The sequence below is a fragment of the Dipodomys merriami genome, unplaced genomic scaffold, assembly GCF_024711535.1.
Source record: "Dipodomys merriami isolate MVZ:Mamm:240054 unplaced genomic scaffold, mDipMer1.0.p SCAF_355, whole genome shotgun sequence".
Classification (NCBI taxonomy): Eukaryota; Metazoa; Chordata; class Mammalia; order Rodentia; family Heteromyidae; genus Dipodomys; species Dipodomys merriami.
The window spans coordinates 822,455-846,434 of NW_027205104.1; the positions used below are offsets into that span (position 1 = coordinate 822,455).

The 23,980-nt window shown below is 44.8% G+C and overlaps 1 protein-coding gene and 1 long non-coding RNA gene across 2 annotated transcripts in view; both read left to right on the top strand.

Moving 5' to 3' along the window:
* The window catches only part of LOC138804086 (E3 ubiquitin-protein ligase parkin-like), an 849,159-nt gene that overhangs the window by 576,504 nt on the left and 248,675 nt on the right, over positions 1-23,980 (top strand). The gene's annotated exons all lie outside the window — the stretch shown is intronic.
* On the top strand, positions 9,747-14,121 carry LOC138804087 (uncharacterized). Its single transcript, XR_011365167.1, has 3 exons — positions 9,747-9,832; positions 13,079-13,180; positions 14,036-14,121. It is a non-coding gene; the product is annotated as an uncharacterized lncRNA (long non-coding RNA).

The window sequence follows — 23,980 nt, forward strand, 5'->3', positions numbered from 1 at the left end:
CGCTCAGAGGGGTATTTTCATGGCAAGGTAATGAGTACATTTCTTATCAAGCATTGTTGCCTCCTCCTTTGTTTCCCCTTCCCATCCCTTCCCAATAGCTATGATTTTTAACTTGCTCCTGTGGAACCAGGGCCTAGGCAGGGAAAGGAAAAAAGTCAAGATCAATTGAGAGAGCTGATTAGGTCTGGCGTGGTTATTGAACAGCCCACTGGCCAGCAGTTTGGCCTACATGGTGGGCCAAGCCACTATGGCCCACCTGTCTAAATTTCTTGGTGCAGCTGCTCTTTAAGGAGCCTGCCCACTGACTACATGCCACCAGCTGGGCTGCATCTCCTTCACTAAATAAGACCCTGGGGTACCATTCTGTGTCTCCTGTAGACTACAGACTAGGACCTAGAAAAAGAAATGAGCAAACCCCAAGAACAGGTATTCAGAGAGTATTACAAAATGGAGTGCATAATAAGTATTTCTAGACAAAAGTAATCCTATTTAGCTTGTTCTAGTAATTGCTATAATTCAAAGGGAACTATTCCAGTAAAAGAATACATATTTTGATAGCAAGAAGTAATCAGCCTTATTAATTTGTTATCCTGATAACCTTACTCAAAAAAAGCATTATATAACAATGCATATAGGTGCAAAAGAAAACAAAGTTTTAACTGTTTCTTGCAATTACTATAATATCCATTTCGCATGGACTACTGTAAATTTCCTTTGTGTTATCTGACATAATTTATCTCCTTTAAAATAGAAACATATGCACATTCAAATAGTGAAAATGTATGTGAGAGAAATATTAAATACATTTAAAATTTTATTTTCATACCAAATTTCAATTTCATAGATTTAAGAAGAGATGAGATACTTTATCATGTCTTTTAAGAAACAGAATTATTATTCCAAAAATGTATCCATAATATGTATGATCAGCCATGTTGCAGATAAATTATTATAGTAATGCCATTTTTAATTCCTCTACCATGTTATTAACAGTTTTGAAAACAAATGCCAACTTCTTATCTCTTTAATTGTGTGTCTGAACTGTGAGGGACTTGGGATAGGGTTGTAACATCCTAGGCTTAGTGCAGGTGGATGAGCTTCCTGGCAAGTGGAATTGCACTTTCTTAGCGTGGATTCTGTTTTGATGCCCATTTTTAAAGGCTATTTCATTTGCTCAATGATTATTTCAAAAGCTGATCCCAACTGATTTCCATGAGTGCTTCCCAGTGACTAGGTTAAAGTGGGCAAGAAGGTTAAACTGATCCAAGTAGTTTAACAAAAGACTAGAGCTGGGCCAGGGTCAGAAATCTCCCAAGAGAGATGTAGTTCAGTGGTGGAGCCCGGGCCTACCAAGCACAAGTCTCTGAGAGAGTATGTCCCCAGTGTCCCCACCACCTCCCAAAGGGTGTCATGAGCCAAGGACCAAACAATTCACCTGTGAACCTGTGGAGGGCATTCCACCTTAAACTAGCAGCCTCCATTGCTGCTAGTGTCTGATGCCAGGCCCATGACAGAACAGAAAGCAAAGGCCTTGAAATCAGGCCTGGTTTGCTGCTGCCGGGCATTACTGGAATTATTAGTTGTACAGCTCTTTAGCCTCAGCTTCCTCCCAGGTTTGTGGTGCTAATCCAGGAAATGAACTCCACATGGAGGTGCTTCAGAACCCCTCTCATGCTATTCACGTGTTACCAGTGGGCTCTTCGCCCCGGGTCTGCCAGACTTGCCTGTATCCTCCGCTAACATTTTGCATGTGTGATGTTTGCATTGGACATCTAACAAAGCCTGGGGTGATGAAGACTGGCCATCTGGGGGTGGCCAGGGGGCAGTCCACGGGCTCGGCTGTCCTCACTGCCACACCAGGCAGCGTGGCAGCCCACGGGTGTCTTGTGCACAGTGACCGGCTGACGATCCCTCCCGGGCCAAATGCCAGCACTGAACTATGAAGTTGAAAATGTCTGAGACAGTGTCCCTCAAATCACTACGATAACAGCTATAGCGATTCCGTTACAAGCAGTCTTACTGCGGAAGTTATGTTGATGAAACTCTAAAATCCCGGAAGTGCGAAGATGACGGACATCCCACACTCTGGTTCCTACCTGGCGGTGGCGGCCGCTGTCCAGCTCTAGTCTGGCTTTCTGGAGAGAGACCTTTGGCCAATACAACTCCAGCTCCATATGGAGAGACACTTTAATACAGGAAATATAAAAGATGAAAAGTCTTTGAACTTTTTATTCTTTACCAAATAACTGACAGGTTGAATGATCCTCTTACCTATGTTGAAAACTTAGTCAAGGCAAACCTGAATTACCTGGGCACATTGCTTAGGACTACCACTGGCTCCTTGTCTGTCTGCATATCTGTCTGTCCACCTGCGCTGCTCAGCACGGGTTGGCTGTCCCTCGCGTGGCTAGGCGGTGCTCTGGGAGGTGACTGAGCCAGCCCTGCGCGAGTGCTGCCCAGGGCTGCTCTGGAGGCACACCCCCGGCCCCCCAGCCCCCCAGCTCCCCCAGTCCCCCAGCCTCCCAGCCTCCCCAGCCCCCCAACCTCCCCAGACCCCCAACCTCCCCAGACCCCCCTGCCCCCCAGCCCCCCAACCTCCCCAGACCCCCAACCTCCCCAGACCCCCCTGCCCCCCAGCCCCCCAACCTCCCCAGACCCCCAACCTCCCCAGACCCCCAACCTCCCCAGACCCCCCAGACCCCCCTGCCCCCCAGCTCCCCCAGCCTCCCCAGCCTCCCCAGCCCCCCCAGCCCTCCCAGCCCTCCCCAGCCCTCCAGCCTCCGCAGCCCCCCCAGCCTCCCCAGCCTCCGCAGCCCCCCCAGCCTCCCAACCCTCCCCAGCCCCGCAGCCCCCCAGCCTCCCCAGCCTCCCCAACTCCCCCAGCTCCCCCAGCCTCCCCAGACCCCCCCGGCTCCCCCAGCCTCCCCAGCTCCCCCAGCCTCCTCAGCCCCCCCAGTCCCCCCAACCTCCCCAGCTCCCCCAGCCCCCCAGCCTCCCCAGCTCCCCCAGCCCCCCAGCTCCCCCATCCCCCCAGCCCCCCCAGCCTCCCCAGCCCTCCCAGCCCCTGCAGCCCCCCCAGCCTCCCCAGGCCCCCAGCCTCCCCAGCCCCCCAGCCTCCCCAGCCCCCCAGCCCCCCCAGCCTCCCCAGGCCTCCCAGCCCCTGCAGCCTCCCCAGGCCCCCAGCCTCCCCAGGCCCCCCAGCCTCCCCAGCCCCCCAGCCCCCCCAGCCTCCCCAGCCCTCCCAGCCCCTGCAGCCCCCCCCAGCCTCCCCAGCCTCCCCAGCCCCCCAGCCTCCCCAGCCCCCCCAGCCTCCCCAGCCCCCCCAGCCCCCCCAGCTCCCCCAGCCCCCCAGCCTCCCCAGCCCCCCCAGCCTCGTGTGAAGATGGTGAAGCGTAATGATGTCCACGTCTGCACAGTGCCAGGCATACCGCAGACACTATCACCCCTTGGCTCCCACTTGCTAGCTGCAGGAGGATTGTCTCGCAGGATTGTCTCCTCTGTCTGTTTTGCTCTGCAGACTGACGTCAACCGTGGCCTAGAAGCATCACTAAAGACTGTGTCATCTTATTTCTCTGGCTGGTGTGACCTCTGGGTCCCAGACACTGCCGTGCTGGTGCATTTCTCCTGTCATTAGCAAGCTGAGTTGGTTTTTGTTTTTTCCACTTGGGGACAGGAAAGTGCACACACGCCCAGACCCTCTATGCGAGGAAGCCACGTCACGGACGTTCTCTGCGGCCTCGTTCTGACATTTCGTTTTCTTGGTATTTTTTCATTTTCTCCTCTTCCTGCCTGCATTCTTTTTCGTTTTTAATTGACATAGGATGGCGCAGGAATCTGTAGAGAAAGCATCCCGAGGAGCTGTGGAGCATGGTGGTTGAGCGGGGTTGTTCCCCCACACCTCACGGGGTCCTCTGACGATGTGTGCGCGTGCCCGGCCGCCGGCCCTGGGCGTGTGGAGGCCAGAATGCTGCTGAGCACCCTGCCGCACGCAGGCCCGGCCAGGCCGACCTCCGGCCCCAGCGTGTGTCGTGCTGTGTGGGAGGGGACGCTCGCTTCGGGTGAGGGCGATGGTGGAGCTGTGCTCTTGACCGCTGTTGGCTCCTCCTGGGTGTGCGACACCTCGCTCTTCCCCCTGAGCCAAGAGGCTGGCTCTTTCATTTGCATTTTGATCAATTAAAGAGGGCGCTCACCCTGCCCGGCCTCAGCTAGCATGCTTCACGGAGGCAGCCACCGCCATTGAAGGAGCATGCGCTGTGAAGGAGAGGCTGGGCAGAGATAAACAACCCTGAAAAGCATTTTCCAGAACCAAAAACTGTGATTTAGTTTTGCACATCCAGTAAGTCTCTAACACCTCTGTTGGGCTTAAAAGGCGTGCCACCCTTTGTGTTCATTGATGTGATGACGATGACGACGACGACGACGACGATGATGATGATGATGATGATGATGATGATGATGATGATGACGACGATGTAGATGTACCTTACAACGGAAGCTAGTCCTTCACTCATTCGCTTTATAAAGATTGGAGATGTTGGCAGATCTCTAATAAAACAAGGCTCCAGCTTCACTCGGAATATGTCCCTCCTGATGCCTCGGTCTGATCCCAGAAGGGTTGCAGGGTTTTCATGCCATCGGTAACCTTAAGCTGAGAGAATCAGCCCTAAGAAGGCCAGGAGGATGGAGCAGAGAAAAAGAGAGGCCACAGGGAACCAAATCAGAGAGCACCGCACTGTAGCTCAAACGCCACCTTACTCCAGGTGGACTGGGTGATTGGTGATGTGGAACGTGGTTGCCGTGGTCCTGGGGCACTGGCTCCCACGCGCTCCTTAGCAGGAGTGCAACGAGTCTGCAGTCTTTAGCAGAACTGATAAGGCACTGCTCAGGCGGCAGCACACGGTGCAGGAGCTGAGCTCGACGCCAGCTCAGAAGCCTCATCTGAGCCGCACATCCATTCAGACGCTCCTGTCAGCCAGTCTCACCAGTGCAGGCATTAGCGGACTGTGGCGGCGTGGCCTGCTCCCGCTTCTCACTCTTGGCACCTGCTCAGTATGTTGAGCTGCCCCGCCTCCTTAAATGCTCAGAGAAGCCGTGCGATCTTCACAGCATTTACTGAGAGGCACAGTGAGCCTCCAGGCAGCCGGCCGGAGCCTTTTTCTCTACTGGAGTTGAAACGGTGGGATGGGTGAGGAGAAGCTGTTTCAGTGCAGTCAGTCCTGGCTCTGGAGTGCCCCCATCCTAGAGGCTGGGCCAGCAGACCCAGGGCTCAGAGCTGCCAGGCCTGCCCGCCAGAGACTCCGTTTGGAGCCTTATCACTCTGTGCTTTAACAGCTACAGTGGCTCTGGTGGTTGTTCTGTTGGATGGTCTGTCAGCCTGGACCCTGGGCATGACATGTAGGTGAACCAGCTGTGTTCATTCCTGTTAGAATAACTTTTTTTTTTTTTTTTTGTCAGTTGTGGGGCCTGAACTCTGGGCCTGGGCGCTGTCCCTCAGCTCTTCAGCTCAAGGCGAGCACTCTTCCACTTGAGCCACAGCATCACTTCCAGTTTTCTGGTGGTTAATTGGAGATAAGAGTTTCACACTTTCCTGCCCGGGCTGGCTCTGAACCGTGATCCTCAGATCTCAGCCTCTGGAGTAGCTAGGATTACAGGTGTGAGCCACTGGTGCCCGGTGGAATGACTTGTTTTGATCTTCCTCCACCATGTTTTCTATGGAGTATTTGACTTTAAAAAAATAAGTATGAACAGCTGCTTTTATGTCAGGAATGCTAGCACTTTTCAGTATGTGTAATGGTAAGAGTAAATATCATTCCATTCCTTGCTTCTCATGTATTTTGAGTGTTCTTCCACATCAAGTGTTAAGACTTTTCTGTCAGCAGTTATCATCATTGTTAACTGTTCTAGCTTCATATGAATTCCTTTGGCAAGACTAAGCTAACTCAACTTACCCAGGGTGCTTTCTCATAGCTTCATAATTTCATTGTTGCAAATGTTGATGAACTTTGAAAAGAACCAAGTTCTATGATCACCATCATTGTTATTATCATCATCATCATGAAAATAATTATTCTAACACCGTCGATCCAGCCATCTACTGCTTCACTAATTCATAATGTCCCATAAGATAAAATCACTCAGAATTTTGATCTAATGATTGTGTCTGTTTGGGGACCCTCCACCTGGGCTTCCATTTCTGCTCACTACTCCTGGTTCCGTGCTTGGCAGGACATTCACATGTCACAAGATTGGCAAGATCTGGTTGGAAAAGCATCTTTTTATTGCCGTCTTTTTCATCCCATGTTTAGGCTATTTTATGATTATTCTTTCAGGGCAAATTATGTTCTAAAGGAGACAAATAATGAAGAGAGATTTGCAAATACCCCTGGCTTGCTCCCTGATGGTTTGGAGATGGTTGCTACCTTCCCATAGCTTAGCACTCTCCTTCCCCTCTCCACCGCCTGACATGCTCCCTTTCTAGGCAACACTAGCCCATATAGCAAAGGCAGTAAACAATCAGATGCCAACCCCCTTTACCTTGGGATGGCACTGTTCTGGGGCAGCTACCACCATACAAGGCAACAGGAGCCCCTTAGAGTGAGCTTCAGGTCTGGGCAGGACCCTTATCTACTACTTGGGCAGCAGCCGTAAATCCTGGCCCTGGCCCACACACCCACACCGGGGTCTCGGGCTCCTAGCCCCTTGTAGCCCCTCCTAGACCGCCTAGGTTATATAGGTCACCTCAGACAACAGCACTTCTTCTCACTTCTCCCTTGTGAGAAGGGGTCTTGCCAGTCCCTTTCCCTTACCTGGATAAATGGGTGGTTTTCTGGCAAAGTCCAAATGATCTAACAGTTACCTTGAAGGCTAATTTGAATTCTATTCCCAATCTGGCATCAATTTTTGCTTACTAGGTTCAGCTTGGAACATTTTTATCAATTGTAATAATTTTATCCAGGCATGAATGACACAGAAATAATCTAAACTACTCAGAAGGTGAAGATATGGAGAATCGCAGCTCAAGGCCAACCCAACAGAAAAGTTGGGTAGACTCCATCTGCAAAATAACCAGCAAAAAGCAGGGCAGGAAGTATGCTTCAAGTGGTTGAATGCCAGCCTAACAAACATGAGTCCCTGAGTTCAAACCGCAATGCCAGATAGATAGATAGATAGATAGATAGATAGATAGATAGATAGATAGATAGGTAGATAGGTAGGTAGGTAGGTAGGTAGATAGATAGATAGATAGATAGATAGATAGATAGATAGATAGATAGATAGATAGATAGACCTGATGTTTTCCCCTCTTGAGGAGGGTGCCATTCTCATGTGTTCTATGAAACTGCTAAACCTTTATAATTTTCTATTAAAATCCAACTCCATTTTGTGTGCATATTTGAATGTTTCCTGACTGTCAACACTCTAGTCCTCTGTCTTCTCCATTTTCTGTAGATTTGTGGTCCTAGAAGCTACCCACAAGGCATCATCATTTATAGTCCCAGACTAAACCAGAGAATGGGGTAGCGGTTTTCTTTTTTAAAATCTTGGTGGGCTTTTTTCTTGAGGTTTGAAATTTAGCTACTACAAGCCCCAGCCTGGGTTTGACCTTGAGTCCCCTCTAACCAAGACACCATGCCTCTGCTCTGAGATACTCTCTTGAGCAACCTCAGGGGACATTTCTTTCTAAGACTCATTTCCTGAATCTCTGGCTAAAAGAGAGAGGTTAATAGTTTTGGGAGTTTGTTTACAGGCCATTAGAAACAATTAGCACATTGCAGAGATTAAAAGCTTGTCTCTAGAATGCTGGATGGCCTAGAAAGCAAACAGGACTTTACAAAGGACTATTTTTAGCATCTAATTAAGGCAGACTTGGAGATGCCTATCCTCTCTGGCCAGATTGTTTCATATTTTAATTATCAAGAATTCTTTATTTCCTCCCAGTTAAATTCTGCCTTTGGTAATTTAAAGTTATAGTAATTTAAAAAACCCTATTCCTAGCCAGGTACCAGTAGCTCATGCCTGTAACCCTTGCTGCTCAGAGGGGTGAAATCTGAGCACCATGGTTTGAAGCCAGCCCAGCACAGAAGTTAACTGGCAAACAGCTGAAGCAGAGATGTGGCTCAAGTGTTAGAGCACCATCCTTGAACAAAAAAATGCCTGAGTTCAAGCCAGTAGTCACACACACACACACACACACACACACACACACACACACACACACACACACACACACACACACACACACACACACACACACACACACACACACACACAATTCTTAGAAAGACATTTATGAATCACCCCGCAACCTTTGTAGGCTCCATTTCAAACCCTGTACCTCTTTGACATTTTTCCTTAATAGTCTATTTTTTTTTAATTTTCCTTCCTGCGTACCACTTTGGCTCCGATTTCACTGTTATCTCGGTGGGGTCACCACACCGGTGCCCTCACTGATGCGGATTCCTGGCTTCTCTTCCTCCTCTAGAACACACATGTCCCCTAGCCAGTAACCCTGGCGTTTTCCACCTCTGAGGAGGAGGGTGCCATTCTTAGGTGTTCTACGACGCTTCTAAACCTTTGTGATCTTGTGTTGAAAGCCAGCTCCATGTCGTGTACATGTTTGAATGTGAACCGACTGTCAGCAGTCCAGTCTTGTATCTCCTCCATTCTTACTGTTTTTCTAGAACTTTGTTCAAGTGAATTTCTCCAGTGGCTCCCACTGTAGTTGATTTTGAAGCCATTTCTTTTCTTTCTTTCTTTCCTTTTTTTCTTTCTCTTCACTACTGAGAAGATAAGACGCGCTTTAGTTCACGCGGGCGTCCACTCCTCCTCTCTGCATTGCAGGCATAATTTCACATGATGCAGACAGCCCGCTAGCCCCGTAGCACTCCCCTCCTCAGTCCAGCCCTTTTAGTTTTGGTTAACTTTTACTGAGGTATGTTCTGCCTGAGCAGAGCTGGCCGGTGACTCCTGTGCATGATTCTAGCTGTAGCTAGAATGACGGGTGCACATGGATACCCAGCCTTTTGTGTTGAGATGGCATCTCACCAACTTTTGGTGCATCTGCCAAAACACAGTGGTTCTCCAAGTCCTGCCTCCCATGCAGCGAGGGCGGCAGTGCGCAGCCGCAGGTGGCTTTGCGATACTGTGTAAGAATGCACATAAGCAGCGACAGATTCTTGAGTGATAAGCCAAATGTGGGAAAGATCTGAGTTAAAGGCCAGCCTTGTCATGAAAGCCTTCTTTGCACTCAGGGCCTGTATGCTGCCCCTGAGCTCTTTTTGCTCAAGGCTAGGGCTCTACCACTTCTGGTTTTCTGGTGGTTAATTGGAGATTAATAAGAGCCTCTCAGACTTTCCTGCCCAGGCTGGCTTCAAACTGCAATCCTCAGATCTCAGCCCCCTGAGTAGCTAGGATGACAGGCATGAGCCACCAGCCAGTAGTTTTTATTGTTTTTATACCATCTGGGGTTCAGTTTGTTTTCTCCACTAATTAAAAAATTAAAGGCAGGAAAATGTCCAAAGCAGACAGAATGGGTTTCTGTGAAAGAGAAAGACATGGTGAAATGACGAGTGAAACAGCAGAACAGACTCCTGTCCAGATCCCGGGTGCACAGCCGTTCCAGGGCCCTGGCTCCGCCCCTAGGGTGTGCCCCTGCTCTGATTGGCTGAGAAGGAGTCTCATTATTGGTCACAGTATCTCCACATGCGGAGTCATTCCTCTTCCCCCTCCTTTTGGACTAAGGTTGGTGACGGAGGACAGCCAGGATGGGAAAGTCCAGGAGCCTCTCACCTTCAATTAACCTCCAGAAGCTGAAAGTGGAGCTATGGCTCAAGTAAGCGGAACACTAGCTTTGAGTGGAAAAGCTCCCAAGCCCTGAGTTCAAGCCCCAGTACCACCCTGACACCCCAAGTGTGTGTGTGTGTGTGTGTGTGTACGTGTACGTGTATGTGTACGTGTGTACGTGTACGTGTAGGCACTTGGCAGGACAGTGGGAGAGAGGATACTTATAGAAAGTTCATCCATCACATGAGAATGAGTGTCATAAACACAGTGGCACTATCCAGAAGAGAGCTGTAGATGACCATCTTGCACTAATACTGAAGTCCACGTGGCACTGTGATGGTAGAGGAGGAGAGGAGGAGGTCAGTCATCAGGGAAGCAGACAGGGAGCAAAGGTGTAAGGGCCCACGGACACTGATAGATGGGCGCATGGTCTGGGATGACTGGAACCATGTGTATAGGGAAGTAATTGGGATGAAAAGATGTGTAAGTGCCAAGCCGTGTAAGGTTTTGAATGTTAACTTCAGGTCCTCATTCCATGGAAGGTTCTAGAACAGGGAAAGTAAATGTTTCTCACCCAGGTCTTGGAAGGTTGGTCTGCATAAGGACATTTCAGAAAGGCAAGAGCCAGTGGGAAGCAAGAAGGTAGAAGATTATTGTCCTCATTCAAAGCATATATTTGGTACACCTTTAATTAGGAACTAGGAAGCTTTAAGAAAAAAAACCCCAACAGATTTTACTTGGCTACACTCAAGCAATGATTCTTTTATTGCCATCAAGTGAAATCACAATTTCCTAATGAATCAGAATGTGAAGGTCTGAATAATTGAAATATAAATTTAAGGATACTGCAAAACAGGAACTGTGCTATTACTCATGGTTGTGACTTCCCTGAACTAGAGCTGAGGACATGAAGTCAGCTCAGCGTGAACCTTGTAGATGAGGCAGAAATCCAATCACTGAAAAGCCTGAAGGGAGCCCCTCGGAAAGTGTCTTTAATGTGCCTTGGGGAAGTGAGGAAATCGAAAGCAAGAAATTAGGAAAGAAAATGAGGAGCTAAGGTTTTAAGTAGGATTCACAGTGGCAAGGCTGGCCGTTGACTTATCACTGCTCAGCTTTGTCAAGCAGCAACTGCTTCTGTGAGCAAGAACTCTCAGCCATAGTCATGCTGAAGTCTGTTGGCACTGACAGTAAAGACAATGGTGGTGCTGTGGATGCGGCATATCTGCTGAACTGAATGTCCATGCCTTCATGCTACTGCAGCCTTGGCAGGGGCATGACAGTACTGGGGAAGCGGGGAGCGAGGTGGTCAGATGTGTATGACATCCGTTCTTATTGGCTGTTGAGAGCCAGTGGTTAAATTTTCAGAAATTCCTTGAACCAATTGTTAGATCATCCATTTAAACCTATTTTGCTTAGCTGGATGCTGGTAGCTCAGGCTTGTAATCCTAGCTACTCAGGAGGCTGAGATCTGAAGACCGTGGTTCAAAGCCAGCCAGGGTAAAAAAAAAAAAAAGTCTGTGAGACTTCATTTCTAATTAACAATCAAAAAGCTAGAAGTGGAGCTGTGGCTCAAGTGGTAGAATGCCAGCTTTGAGTGACAACGCTAAGGGACAGCACCCAACCCCTGAGTTCAAGCCCCAATACTGTCACACGTACGTGCAGACACGCACGCATACACACACACATACACAGAGTATTGCTTGTATTTACAATTTAGTTAAGTTATACTGTAAAAGTAACACACATTCCAGACTTACCATTTAGAAATTAGTCCATTTTGAAAGTGTCTGTGTCTTTGAGGTAATTTTCCTTTATAACATGGCAATGGTGGCGGCTCCCTACCAGACCATAGACGGGCCTTCTTGCCAGTCTCCCTTCTCAGCTTGGAGTCAGGAACTTGAGGTTGGCAGATTGAAACTGACCTTGAAGGAGTATTTACACCAAAGAAACCCACAGATCTGTGAATCAGACCATGGTACCCACAGCCAGCCAGCTGTTCAACATTCATCGGGTGACCCAGGGCTTCTCTGATTTGTCAGAATGAGAAGCCACGCCTCTCCTGCACAGACTCTGCTGCGTTCATCCTTCCTCAGATGCTCAGGGCTGTCACACGCCAGTGTTCCGCAGGGCATTTATGGATAGGACCCTGCTGTACCCATTTTCACCCGTGAGAAATTGGGCCTTCCAGTGGCTGACACTTGCTAGCCACATGCTCTTCCAGTCAGTTCATTCATCTCTCAAGTGCAGAGATGCAAGAGTTCCCGTCACTTTGAACCTTGATGTGAACCCCATTTCCAGCATGGATCCCAATAGCTAAGGAAGCATCTCCTCTCCGATGTAAGATCAGGAGGAAGTTCAGGTAGACGAGAGTGTTTATTTCATTTTCCCCATTTCTCAAGCCCTCAGTGTTCTTGTGGCTGAAGCCAGGTGCTCTGCGCAGGGGCTGGCGAGCGGGTGCTGCGCTTGCCGGCCGATGCCGATTTTCTTCTCACCCTATTAAAACCAATGAAAGCTAAGTTTCTGGATGAAAGTAATAGGATGCCCATTTTACCTCTGTTATTTTGGAAAATCTTTTATTACATTTCCAATAACTAAGATTTTTCTCTCCATTTTTAGCTCTTCACAGAGTGTTTTTTAATATTTATATTCACTAGGCCTTGAAGTCAATCTTGATGTTTTCCACTGCAATGGTTCTAAACTCTAAATGGATTACACTGACAGTACAGACAAATTTAATCTTCTTCATCTATAACTTGAGGATAAAAGGTCAAAAAGGAAACATGTTTCTCTCCTCTCCTGCAGATAAAAATGTAAATAGCTAATTTCCTTTGAAGGTTGTAAATAAAGCATGCTTTCTGTGTTCTCTTTTTAGCATTAAGTAGGCCAGCAAAAATTAACCCTTCAAAGTGTCTGTTTGGCTGAGAAATATGGTTTTGTGTTGTTTGTCCTGTTTTTATTAGCGGGTTTTGCTAGCTAGAGGAAATCCATCCTGGGACACTTGGTACTGCTTCTGAGGACTATGTTGATGAAGCTACTGTTTTGCCCTGTACTTAATTTCCATGTAGAAAGACCCTAACCTGCACAGTGCTCAGCCCCAATCTGTGAAGGACTGTGGCCAGGAGAACAGGACAGCATAGAGTGCCATGCTCTGTGCAGGGAGCCCACACAGGGAAAACAGAAAAAGGAGACAAGGCCCTAATTCGAACTCTGTTATGTCCCAGAAAGGAAGCAGAGCAGAGAGAGATGACCCTGGGCGTTTAACATCCTGACAACTCCTCCCCCCTCCTTTTGTCAGGTCTCCAGATTCCTTAAGTCTTCAGCTGTACGGTTTCAGGGACCATCTGTTAAATTACACCAAAATACGGATTCTGAGTAGCACAGAACATGGTAAGAAAAGGTGAGAAAAAGTCCAGTTAGACTAGTTCTACTTCCCCACAGTCTGAGGAATCAGACACCCTCTCCACTTTGACCTTCTGGAAGCGTCTTGAAGCTTCATGTGTTCATTTGTGAAACAGCATTACATTGTTATATTCCTCCAAATACATTATTCTTGTTACTTTATACCTCTATGTTTTCATTACTGTGTGAAGCGTCATTTCCCTCCTCTGCTATAATGTTTGGCACGAGGTGTGTCAATAATGATTGACGAATGACAGCACCTTTGTATCTGACATCACCATTTTCTCATGCCTGCCACCTTCATAAAGAGGCTTTGTAACGTGTCTGTAATAAGCTGATGGACAGTAGATTTAATGGAAAATCTTCAAGTTCACTCGAGGTTAATAAGCCTAAAATATTGAAAGCTAAATTAAAGCCCTTTCTGCCATAAGAAGACATTTTAAAAAAATGTTTGATGGCATTTTAGCTGACTCTGGAAGTAGCTGTTCTTTTGACCCCCCCCCCAAAAAAAAAATTCATTTGTACCTGGGATGAGAATGAAAATTTCTTGTCTGTCTTGCTTGTGTCTTAGAATAAAGATTATCTTCACTAATCATCTTTGCAAATGCTTATCTGAAATTTTTGCCTCAAAATACCTCCTGGGGGATATGCCAGCACTCTTTTGTCTACTCTTAAGTATAGGTTGTATTATTGATTATAGGTATCTAATACACATTTTTTGCCTCATTTAAGATTGTAATCTCAACCTTAATTTCCCAAAATAAATGATGAGAACAAAATCCTCTTATTTACTTTGTTGCCATAAAGGTGTTCATATTTCTTGATCCAATCTCTTGCGTTTTTCCATTTCCAGGACCCACAGTGAGAACGATTTGCAATTCCAATGCCTTGTACTGTATTTAAATGGAAACAAAAGGAAGCTCTAAGAACAAAAACCTTGCTGAGTGGAGTGATTTTAAATGCCTTTAGTTCCAAAGAGGCTTTTTTTGGTGAAAGCAGTAAAACATACTTCCTTATCCCAGAGGTCCCTGTTGTTGTACCAGGGAAGAAAAAAAAAAGTAATCTGTAATTGTAATGACAGAAAATGTGCTCCGGGAAATTTGGTAGCTAGAGGGCTGTATTTCAGGTGGTCTGTGATTTAGGAGAATATATCTCTGCTTCCCTTCTTTCCGATGCCCTCTTGCTTTAGTGAAGACATTATGTTGGTAGCAAGAAATTTTAACTGAAAACCTGGACCAAAATGACAGTGCTTCCTGCCTGTTAGAGCAAGAATTGTCCTTCTTCCTTCCACTATTCTTTCCTGTCCTCCACCTCCAGTCTCTCTATCAGAATCTCCACTGACCTGTCAGTTTGGCCCTGTCCATCACCATATTCCATGGCCACACCTGGAACTGTGAATGTGTTGTGTGGCCTGTGCAGGGCGAGGCCAGTGCATTTGTTAAATATAATCAGCCTCAGAGATGGGACATGCGTGCGCCTGCATTGTGCAGGGACCAGGACCGCACCTTCTCCTTCCACATGCAATGTTCACCATCTAAATTCTGCACAGCCACCCTTAGTCCTTTATGCGACCAATTATCTAAGGTGACAATGAACTAATCACCATGAAGTCGATTTCATTCATCTTTATTGAAGTATCTAGCACAAAGAGCCGCAGAAGCTAAAACTGGGAGAACAGGTGAGGCATGAGATAGGTCTTGCATGCTGTGCGTTATCTGTGTCTTTATATGTTCTCTGAAATCTTTCCATCAGCCCCTGCTATTCGCTTAAAAAATGCAAATTTTCTTTCCTAGTGTGTGGGCTCGTTTTTATATTGAAAAATTTCAACATAAAGAGTAAATACAGATAATCTACACACACATTACCATAGATCTCTATCAGAAGGATAATACTGAGAAAGAAAAGCAGATTATGGAGAACTAAATTCAACAGGACAGCATTTATATAAGTCTAAAGCACAAAGCATACTGAGTGTACACACAGAGGCATGTAAACACAGTACAAACACAGACAAGGAAAATAGCAGTAAAATAAAAAGTAATCAAAGGATATTGGTACTTTTTCAAAGTCAAGAATGATCTCTTTGGGCTGGGAACGTGGCTCAGTGGTAGAGCGCTTGCCTAGCATGCCTGAGGCCCTGGGTTCGATTCCTCAGCACCACATAAGCAAAAAATAAAAAAAGCCGGAAGTGGCGCTGTGGCTCAAGTGGTAGAGCGCTAGCCTTGAGCTGAAGAGCTGAGGGACAGTGCCCAGGCCCAGAGTTCAGGCCCCACGACTGGACCCCCCCCCCTAAAAAAAAGAATGATCTCTTTATTCTGGCTTCTTTAAATTATTTAAAAGTATAAGCTTTTTTAAAGAATAAAGTCACCAATCACATATAAACATAAAATGAATGCATGTCCAAGACTACCTAACTTGTTCAATTTTTCAGAAACCAATAAGATTATAGAAATCAGTTCACAGGAAATTCTAAAAAGGAGGTCAATTCTCAGAAATGCTGAGATGAATTTGGTCACACATGCAAAGCTGGCTGATTTATAGGGAAGTGAGTCACTCACATTTCTAAGTGACAAAATGTTTTTTTTAACTCTATTAATACAGAATGGGTGGTGCACATCTGTAGACTCAGACAACACAAAATGTGCTCAACTAGCCTATATTACAATAGCGTACCTAATAATTCTTTTTTTCTCCTTACAAGTTACTATCTTCACAAATTTTTCTTTTTCCACTCTGTACATAGAATGGTCTCAACAATTGTTGATGATCATAAAAGAAAGCTGGTCCATTAGGCTGGTCCTGAGGGGGTGGCGTAGTTCATTTGCTCTATAGCCTCATTGACTTCACTTGTAAAGTTACTGAGGTCACGAAGTTCTTCCTGGTGGAAGTTGTCATAAGATATTCTCTCAGAGGGTATTAAGAGCCTCTCATTGCTCTTCTGTGACTTCCAAACTGACCTCAAGTCTTGTTCTACAAGCTACAAATCTGGTAAGTTCCTCTGCAGAAATCCTAAAAATTTGTGGGGGTCCCTTTCAGTTTATCCCGTCACATTCCTGTTCCCTGCGGTTGCCAGTGAACATAAGCAAAATGAATCATAATTTTCTTAATTATTATCACTTTATTGTTGTTGTTTTATTCTTTTAGGGGCAGGAACCTGGGTTGGAACTCAAGGCCTCATGTTTGCTTTACTTATTTGCTGGGCTGGCACATTACCACTGAGCCGTACCTCCAGCCTTGCTTTTTCCTGGTTATTTTGGAGATTGAGTGTCTCTGATCTTTCTGCCTGGGCTTTGAACTCCATCCTCCTGAGTAACTAGTACTACAAATGTGAGCTACCTCCACCACCGTGCAGCCTCAACCTTTGTTCTTTAAGGAAGATGGTCAGAACTGACTAAATAGGAAACATTCTAAACTACTTTCAGACTGACCTTGATGGCTTGATTAATTTGTCCAGTGTTCTTCTGTTGTATCTTGCTAGGATGTCAGTAAGAATCAGTTTTAAGGTATTTCCTTTTAGTATAGAAAAGTAAAGTCTACTAGATTTTTGTACATAACCCAAAAGGTTAAAAGAAAGGGAAGGAGCTTTACCATAATACAGAAAATGGAATGTTATGATCGATTTTGTAAGCAAGTAAAAAAATAAAATATGAATCTATTCCAAGCTAAGTAACTAATTATTCTGCAGAATCCTGGATTATCAGCCTCATTTCATTACAAGAGTCCTGGAACCCTGATTCCATCCATTTTGAATCTTAAACAGCATTTAGCTGAGCATTTTTAGCTTGGAATCCTGCACACAGTAATTTTTTGAAATACCGATGGTTAAGAGCCCCTGCTATGGTATTCCATCAGAAATCTCAGAGACTCTTCTTTCTTGAAGATACAAGCAGTGGTCATCAAGTTAGGGCAGAGCCTTAGGAAAATACCAGAATTCTCTGTGGATTACAAAGCCATCCTTATTACTGTAATCTAAACTGGCGCCACAGAAAATCCCCTGCTCATGAGCTGGCCGGCATGCTCGCACGCTCGTGAGAGTGCTGGCTTCAGAGAGGTAGTGTGACTTCTGCAGGGACCGTCCACGACTGCATAGCTTCCAAAATACACTAACGGTTCACACACACGACCCGCAGAGCGGCGTCTTCCCACACGACTCTTCAGTAATAACAGAGCAAGCGGACACAAGTATTTCCAGCGCCTTCGTATTTCTAAGATAAAAGAACAGCTTGGAGATTTTCCAAGGCCCTTTAGGAAATCTCAAAAGATAGGTGTTAAATTTTGCTTTTCTTTCTGAATTCAAGGTCTAATTTTGGGGAGGTTAAATCAAGAGTTGTCAGAGCAGATTTGGTTAGCATGGATGAGTGAGAAAAAAAGCTTCCTTCACAGATAAGTAACATATATTCAAAATATAAGCAGAATGTAAAGGCAACTTTAGTTCTTTCTTTTATATATATATATATATATATATATATATATATATATGTTTTTTATTGTGAAAATACTGTACAGAGAGGTTACAGTTACGTGAGCAAGGTAATGAGTACATTCCTTATGAAGCATTGTTGCCCCTTCCTTTGTTTCTCCCCTACCATCCCTTCCCTCCCACCTCCACCACTACACTCTACACTCTACACACACACACACACATGCACACGCACACGCACACACACACACACACACACTCCTAAATAGTAAAGTTTGTTTTTCAACATAGTGTCTTGTAACCCTATTTAAACAATTTGTTTTTTTCCCTTCCCCTCCCCAAATTATACCAACATCAAATACAGTGAGAACAGGGGTTATTCTATGGGGGAGAGACATACAAAACAACAAAAAAATCACATGATACCTTATAAATATGTTAGAAAAAATTGCAAGAAATAAAAAAAACACTTGTGTCCCTATCTTGGGGTTCATTTTGCTTAACTTTATCTTATCTGGTCATATGTATATAGCTTTTGACCTTTTCTACTTGTCCTAGGCATATACTAGTTATTGCAAATAAGGGAAACCATGGGACCTATGTTTCTTTGGAGCTGGCTTACTTCACTTAATATAATTTTTTCCAAGTCTTTCCTAACAAATGGGGCAATGTCATTCTTTCTGATGGAGGCATAGAATTCCATTGTATATATATACCACATTTTCTTGATCCATTCATCTACTGAGGGGCATCTGGGTTGGTTCCATATCTTAGCTATAGTAAATAATGCTGCAATAAACATAGTCTTGCTTGTGATCATTTGGGTAAATGCCCCAAAGTGGGATTGCTGGATCATAGAGGAGCTCTGTGTGGAGTCTTTTGAGGAACCTCCATACTGCTTTCTAAAGTGGTTGAACAAGTTTACACTCCCACCAACAATGCAGTAAGGGTCCCTTCTGGCCACATCCCCTCTAGCATGTTGTTATTAGAGTTCTTGATTATAGCCATTCTAACTGGGGTGAGGTGGAATCTCAATATTGATTTGCATTTCTTTTATAGCTAGTGAGGTTGAGCATTTCTTCATTTATCTATTGGCCATTCTTATTTCCTCTTCAGAGATGTTTCTCTTTAAGTCTTTAGCCTGCTTATTTATTGGGCAGTTGTTTCTTGAGGATTTGTTGTTGGGGAATTTAATTTTTTGAGTTCCAAGTATATTTTAGGCATGAGACCCTTGTCTGTTGTATGGGTAATGAAGATCTTCTCCCAATCCGTGGGCTTTCTATTGATCTTGCTAGCTATGTGCTTTGCCATGTAGAAGCTCTGCAATTTCATGCAATCCCGTTTGTCCAACCTTCCTTTGATCTGTTGTGTTTCTGGGTCTCTATTAAGAAAATTTTGGCCTGTGCCAAGGAGACCTAGGGTTTCTCCTATTCCATCCTGTAATGTTTTCAGGGTGTCTGCTTTGACTCCAAGGTCTTTGGTCCATTTGGAGTTGATTCTTTTTTTAATTTTTTATTATTGTCAAGGTGATGTACAGAGGGGTTACAATTACATAACTAAGGTAATAAGAACATCTCTGGTCAAACTTATTACCCCTTCCCTCATTTTTCTCCAACTTTCCCTCCTTCCACCCCCAAGTTGTACAAATAATTGCCAACATATTGTCTTGTGTATATTGCTGTTGTATTGGTTCCCCTCTTTCTTAAATGATAAATGCTTATTTTTCTCTCTATAATCAAGGACGTAGTAAGAGGCATCCTAAGACATAGACAATTGTCTTCATGAGACACAAAATCACTGCTCTGTGGTCAGATCAGACAGAAGGTAAAGGATAGGCATCTGTGGCATACATTTCCTCACGTGAGTGAGGGCGCTGTAGCGAGGGATTTCCTTTGTAAATGAGAGCATTATGCTGTAGCAAGCCCTATCTAGTAAACCAATGAGGCACGTCCATCAAGATAGAGTGATCTTTGCTGATAATTAATATGTCTTCCAGCTTTTTCTTAGCTATACATATAACCCAAGTAAAAGAAAATAAATAAAATTCACCCTCCAAATGTGGACCTTCATTGTGCCCTGATATGATGTGGAACAGATGAACAGGGTCGGGGGAAGCATGGTGCAAAGATACTTGGGGGAGGGGGAGGGTGGTCCCTGAAATTTTTGAGAGTTCATTGCAATAGATTCACCTTCGTCACTATTTTCTAATACTTTAATGAATATGTTTTTACTTTTTTCTCTTTCAGTTTTTAAAAGAGGACATTGATAGTTATCCTGTATAAACAGGATCTTCAGATTCAGTAATTTTTCCATTCTTTTTGTTAGTGCTGACGTGTGAACTCAGGGTCTTGGCGCTTGCCAGATGTATGCTCTACAACTTGAGCTAACCCTCCAGCCCATGCATTTTAAAGAGTTCACAGAACGGAGAAACCAAAGGCTTGAGAATCATTGTTTTACATAAAATTGGGCTTTGTTCTTGGGTTTGGGGAACATACACAGTGTATTTCCCTGTTAGTATTTCTGAAAATATGAAAAAACTAGTTCACACAATTCTTTGGGGAGGAAATAATCTGAGGACTTGTCATACAGAAGCATTTTAGCAGACAAAGCTCACGGACAAAGGGTGATTTTTTAAATAACCACACACATCCTTTTTATGCTTTTGTAAAGTGGCAAAAATGAACATGGTCACTGACAGACCGCCAAGGTGTGGCCTCTTCCTGGTGTGTACAAATAGAAAGGATACCTGCTTCAACTTAGGCCTAGTAAGTGCACTGTCTCACTCTGAAGTCTTCTGGGTACCTCGTCACCTCTCATCGACTTCATAGTTGCTCCAAGTCCTAAGTTACGTAAAGCTCTTATAAATCATCTTTGTGTATTCTATAAAACACAATTACAGTTGATATGAAAAGTATGCCAGAAAAATGATTCAGTGAACACAAACTTTTGTTTTTCACTCATGAACATTATGTAAGTGTGCTATTAGCCTATTTGTGTAAGTTTAGGAAACACAAACCCACATAAAACATCATGTATGCTTAGTTTATAATTAACAATGATACATTGAGAAAATACATAGCTGTACTTTTTACAGCAAAATGATTTACCTTGTGTGAACTTTGGTTTCTAAAATATTTATGAGATTTTATAAGCACAAAGTTGAATCTAACACATTTATATTGTTGAGGTTAATTTATTTTCTGCATATATTAGCAATTTCAACTTATAGAAGCACTTAATTTTTTTTCTTTTTAAACATCAAAACAGAGCTCCTGGAGATGGCTTCAGCTAATTTATAGGTACACTCGAGAAATAGCCAACCGTCTCAGGTGTGTACAACTAGAAACGGAGGCCTTTCTTCATTGCTAACACCCAGACACCATGAGCATCGACTTCCATTTCAGATTTGCTGGGCCAAATATAAAGAGGGGGTCACCCCACCCCACCCCACCTGCAGTGGGCACACAAAGCTTGATGGATTTAGGATGAAAATAGACAAAATGCCAAACACAGAACATCATCTTTGCCCTCTGTCACCCACAGAGATGGTGCCATCCCTCTACGGGAGCGAGGTGGCAGGGCCCGGCTCCCGTCCGTAGCTGTGGATGTGTAGGACTGTGCCAGTAGCCATTCACAACATGGCTGGAAACGAAAACACAGACTCTGAAAGAGGAAAAAGAACCAGAGAAAATACATGGGCAAAGCTAACCTCCTGTTGTCCTTGAGATTTCACTTTGGAAGGCAGGACGTTAGGCCAGGCTCTCGCTCCCTGGTGGGGTCCACCACGCCTGTCACTGGACTTCGTCTCCATAACTATTCAGATAATTTCATCTTAAATGTGATGACATTGTGATTCCCAAACAAATATAACAATTGAACAGACGACAGAGATTCGCTCATTAATGAATGAAAGAACCAGTAAACTATTTTTTAAAAAAGCAAATCAAAATAACAAGCCATGCATACCAATCAGCATACACTGAAACGAACTGGTAGACAGATGCAACATTGGCACCTTTGGGCTAAGGACAGACCAAATGGATTGTATCTCCACCAGACAAAATTCAGAATCGAGTCCTTGCCTAACCAGCCAGTCCTCTCTGAACCATGGGAATTCTTTTGGAGTATGAGCCTTCAGCTCATGAAAGTATTTTCCATCTGGTAGACTTCATGAGACATTTCTCTGTCTACTCTCTCTACTCTGCAGATATTCCTGAGAGATTCCATGTTCTTCCTATTTTTCTTCTGGCCAGAGCAGATCTCTTTTCAATCTCCCACTGTGATAGGCTATTCGTTGGCACTTTAAAAGCATCTGTAGGCTTTTAAAGGGAATCATTTTACTAAGAGAAACTTAAAGATGCTTTCCACTGTTTGTCTGAACTCCTAGATAGCTTACCATAAAGGATGGATTATTTTCCTTTCTGTTCCATGCTCCGCAATTTCTTATTAGTAGCAAATGAAATCAGTTAATCCTCTAAATCCTTCTCTAATATTCTATCCAACTGTGTCTGCTGAAATCTTTTTGCCTTCCTTCCCGAGTGAGGGAGTGTAAGTCATCTGCAAGAGGGGCCGGGGCAGAGTTCAAAGCTGGCGTACTGGCCGGCGAGCTGAGGCTCTGGGTTTGAGGAATAAACAGTAACTAGTCATGGTCAGTACTTTACTAATCACAAAATACTATCAAACCTAGTGTTTCTTTTTGAAATTCCGAGTTTCTTCCAAAATGGTACTTGTCAACCTGGCCTTGATGAAAAGGAAAAGATGGCCATAACTTTGTTAGAACAGCTTGGGCTAGACTTACACGTGCTCGAGAGCAAGGAGATGCTTATCCCCTGTTGATAGTGGCGGGCTGGAGTCCACTCGGGACAGTGGGATGGAGCCTCCGTGTGGCCGCTGTGTGTCAGGGAAGGCGAAGCAGAGCGGGCCTGGCCTCAGGCCACAGGGAAAGGCAGAACACGTTTCTTCGTTCACCGCGTCGTCATCGTGTTGATAATCTTTAGCTGTCTTAACAAGTTAGCACCACATGAGTGACTTAGAGAACCTGAGTGAATTACTCTGTAGTTCTGTGGATCAGAAGTGTGCAAACCCAGGTGTCGGCAGAGCTCTGTTCCTTCCTGGTGGCTCTTCTGGAGAACAGTCCCAGCCTGGTGGCATCTCTACAGGTTGCCAGCATCCCGTGGTTTGGCCACTGTTCATCTTCAAAGGCAACGGTGGCTGATGCAGCCCGCCTCCCCGTGCCTCCCTCCGGAGCTCCCCCTGCTGCTTCCCACAGGATTATGTGGTGCCACTTGGATAATCCAGGGTACCCAAGGTTGGTGGTCAGCAGTCTTAATTCTAGCTACATCTTTAATCCCTTCTGTCTCTAAAGGAATATATTTGCAGGTGTCTGGGACATGCACATACCTGGGAATAGTATTTCGCAATGGTGATATGGTTTTTAAAGATTATTGTGCAGTATGTATGAGTTCCCCTCTGTGCAGGAACTTTAGCCTAACTATGAGAAAAATGGGAGAACACATTCTACTTTCTCCTAAACTGTTATTCTTATATAGATAGCTAAATAAGTATTTAATTCATTATGACCACAGCTTCTTGTTCAGTCCACATTTGAAAAACAATATTTTTTTCATTTTTCTTGGCATATAATACATCATTCCTAATGTATTACTCTAGGCACTTTCTGGACACTATTATTATATACAATATGAAGTCACACTTTATTTCATTTCATTAATAAAATATTAACTTGTAAAGTTGGTTAGGATAGGAGGTAATGTGGCTATCCTTTCTCTGGCCTAATTCCATCCACATCGATGGATGGTAACTAAATACCAGCAAGTTGGGAGCTGCCCAGTTCACACAACGTGTCTTCAGGTTAGGATTAGAACCCATACTTTCTGAGCCCCAGACTGGCTCACCATTTCACTTCTGCTTTGTGCAGAAAGACCTAGCTGCGTCCCTATAGATCTCCCAGGTGACTGAAAGTGCAGTTTGCCTAAGGCAAAGGAAACAACATCCTTGTGTAGTCAGTCACAAAAACGGAAGCTGTCAGGTGCTCTTCTCTCTCATAAATAGAGGCTTGGAGTCATTTTAGAGGCAAAATTTACATACCACAGAATGAACCATTTTAGAACTAAGAATCCAGTAGCACTGAGCACACTCCCAGTGTTGTGTGCCCATGTCACCTTACTTTCAACATACTGTCAGTGCTTACAAAGACAGCCCAGACCTGTGAAGCGGGCATTCCCTCTCTGTCTTCCCAGGCTCTGGCCATCTGGGACCTGACTTTCTGCCTCTGCAGATTTGAATGTTCTGGATACTTTATCAGATCAGTCCCTGTTGCCACACACACATCAGTATGTTGTTATTGTAAGCCCAGAT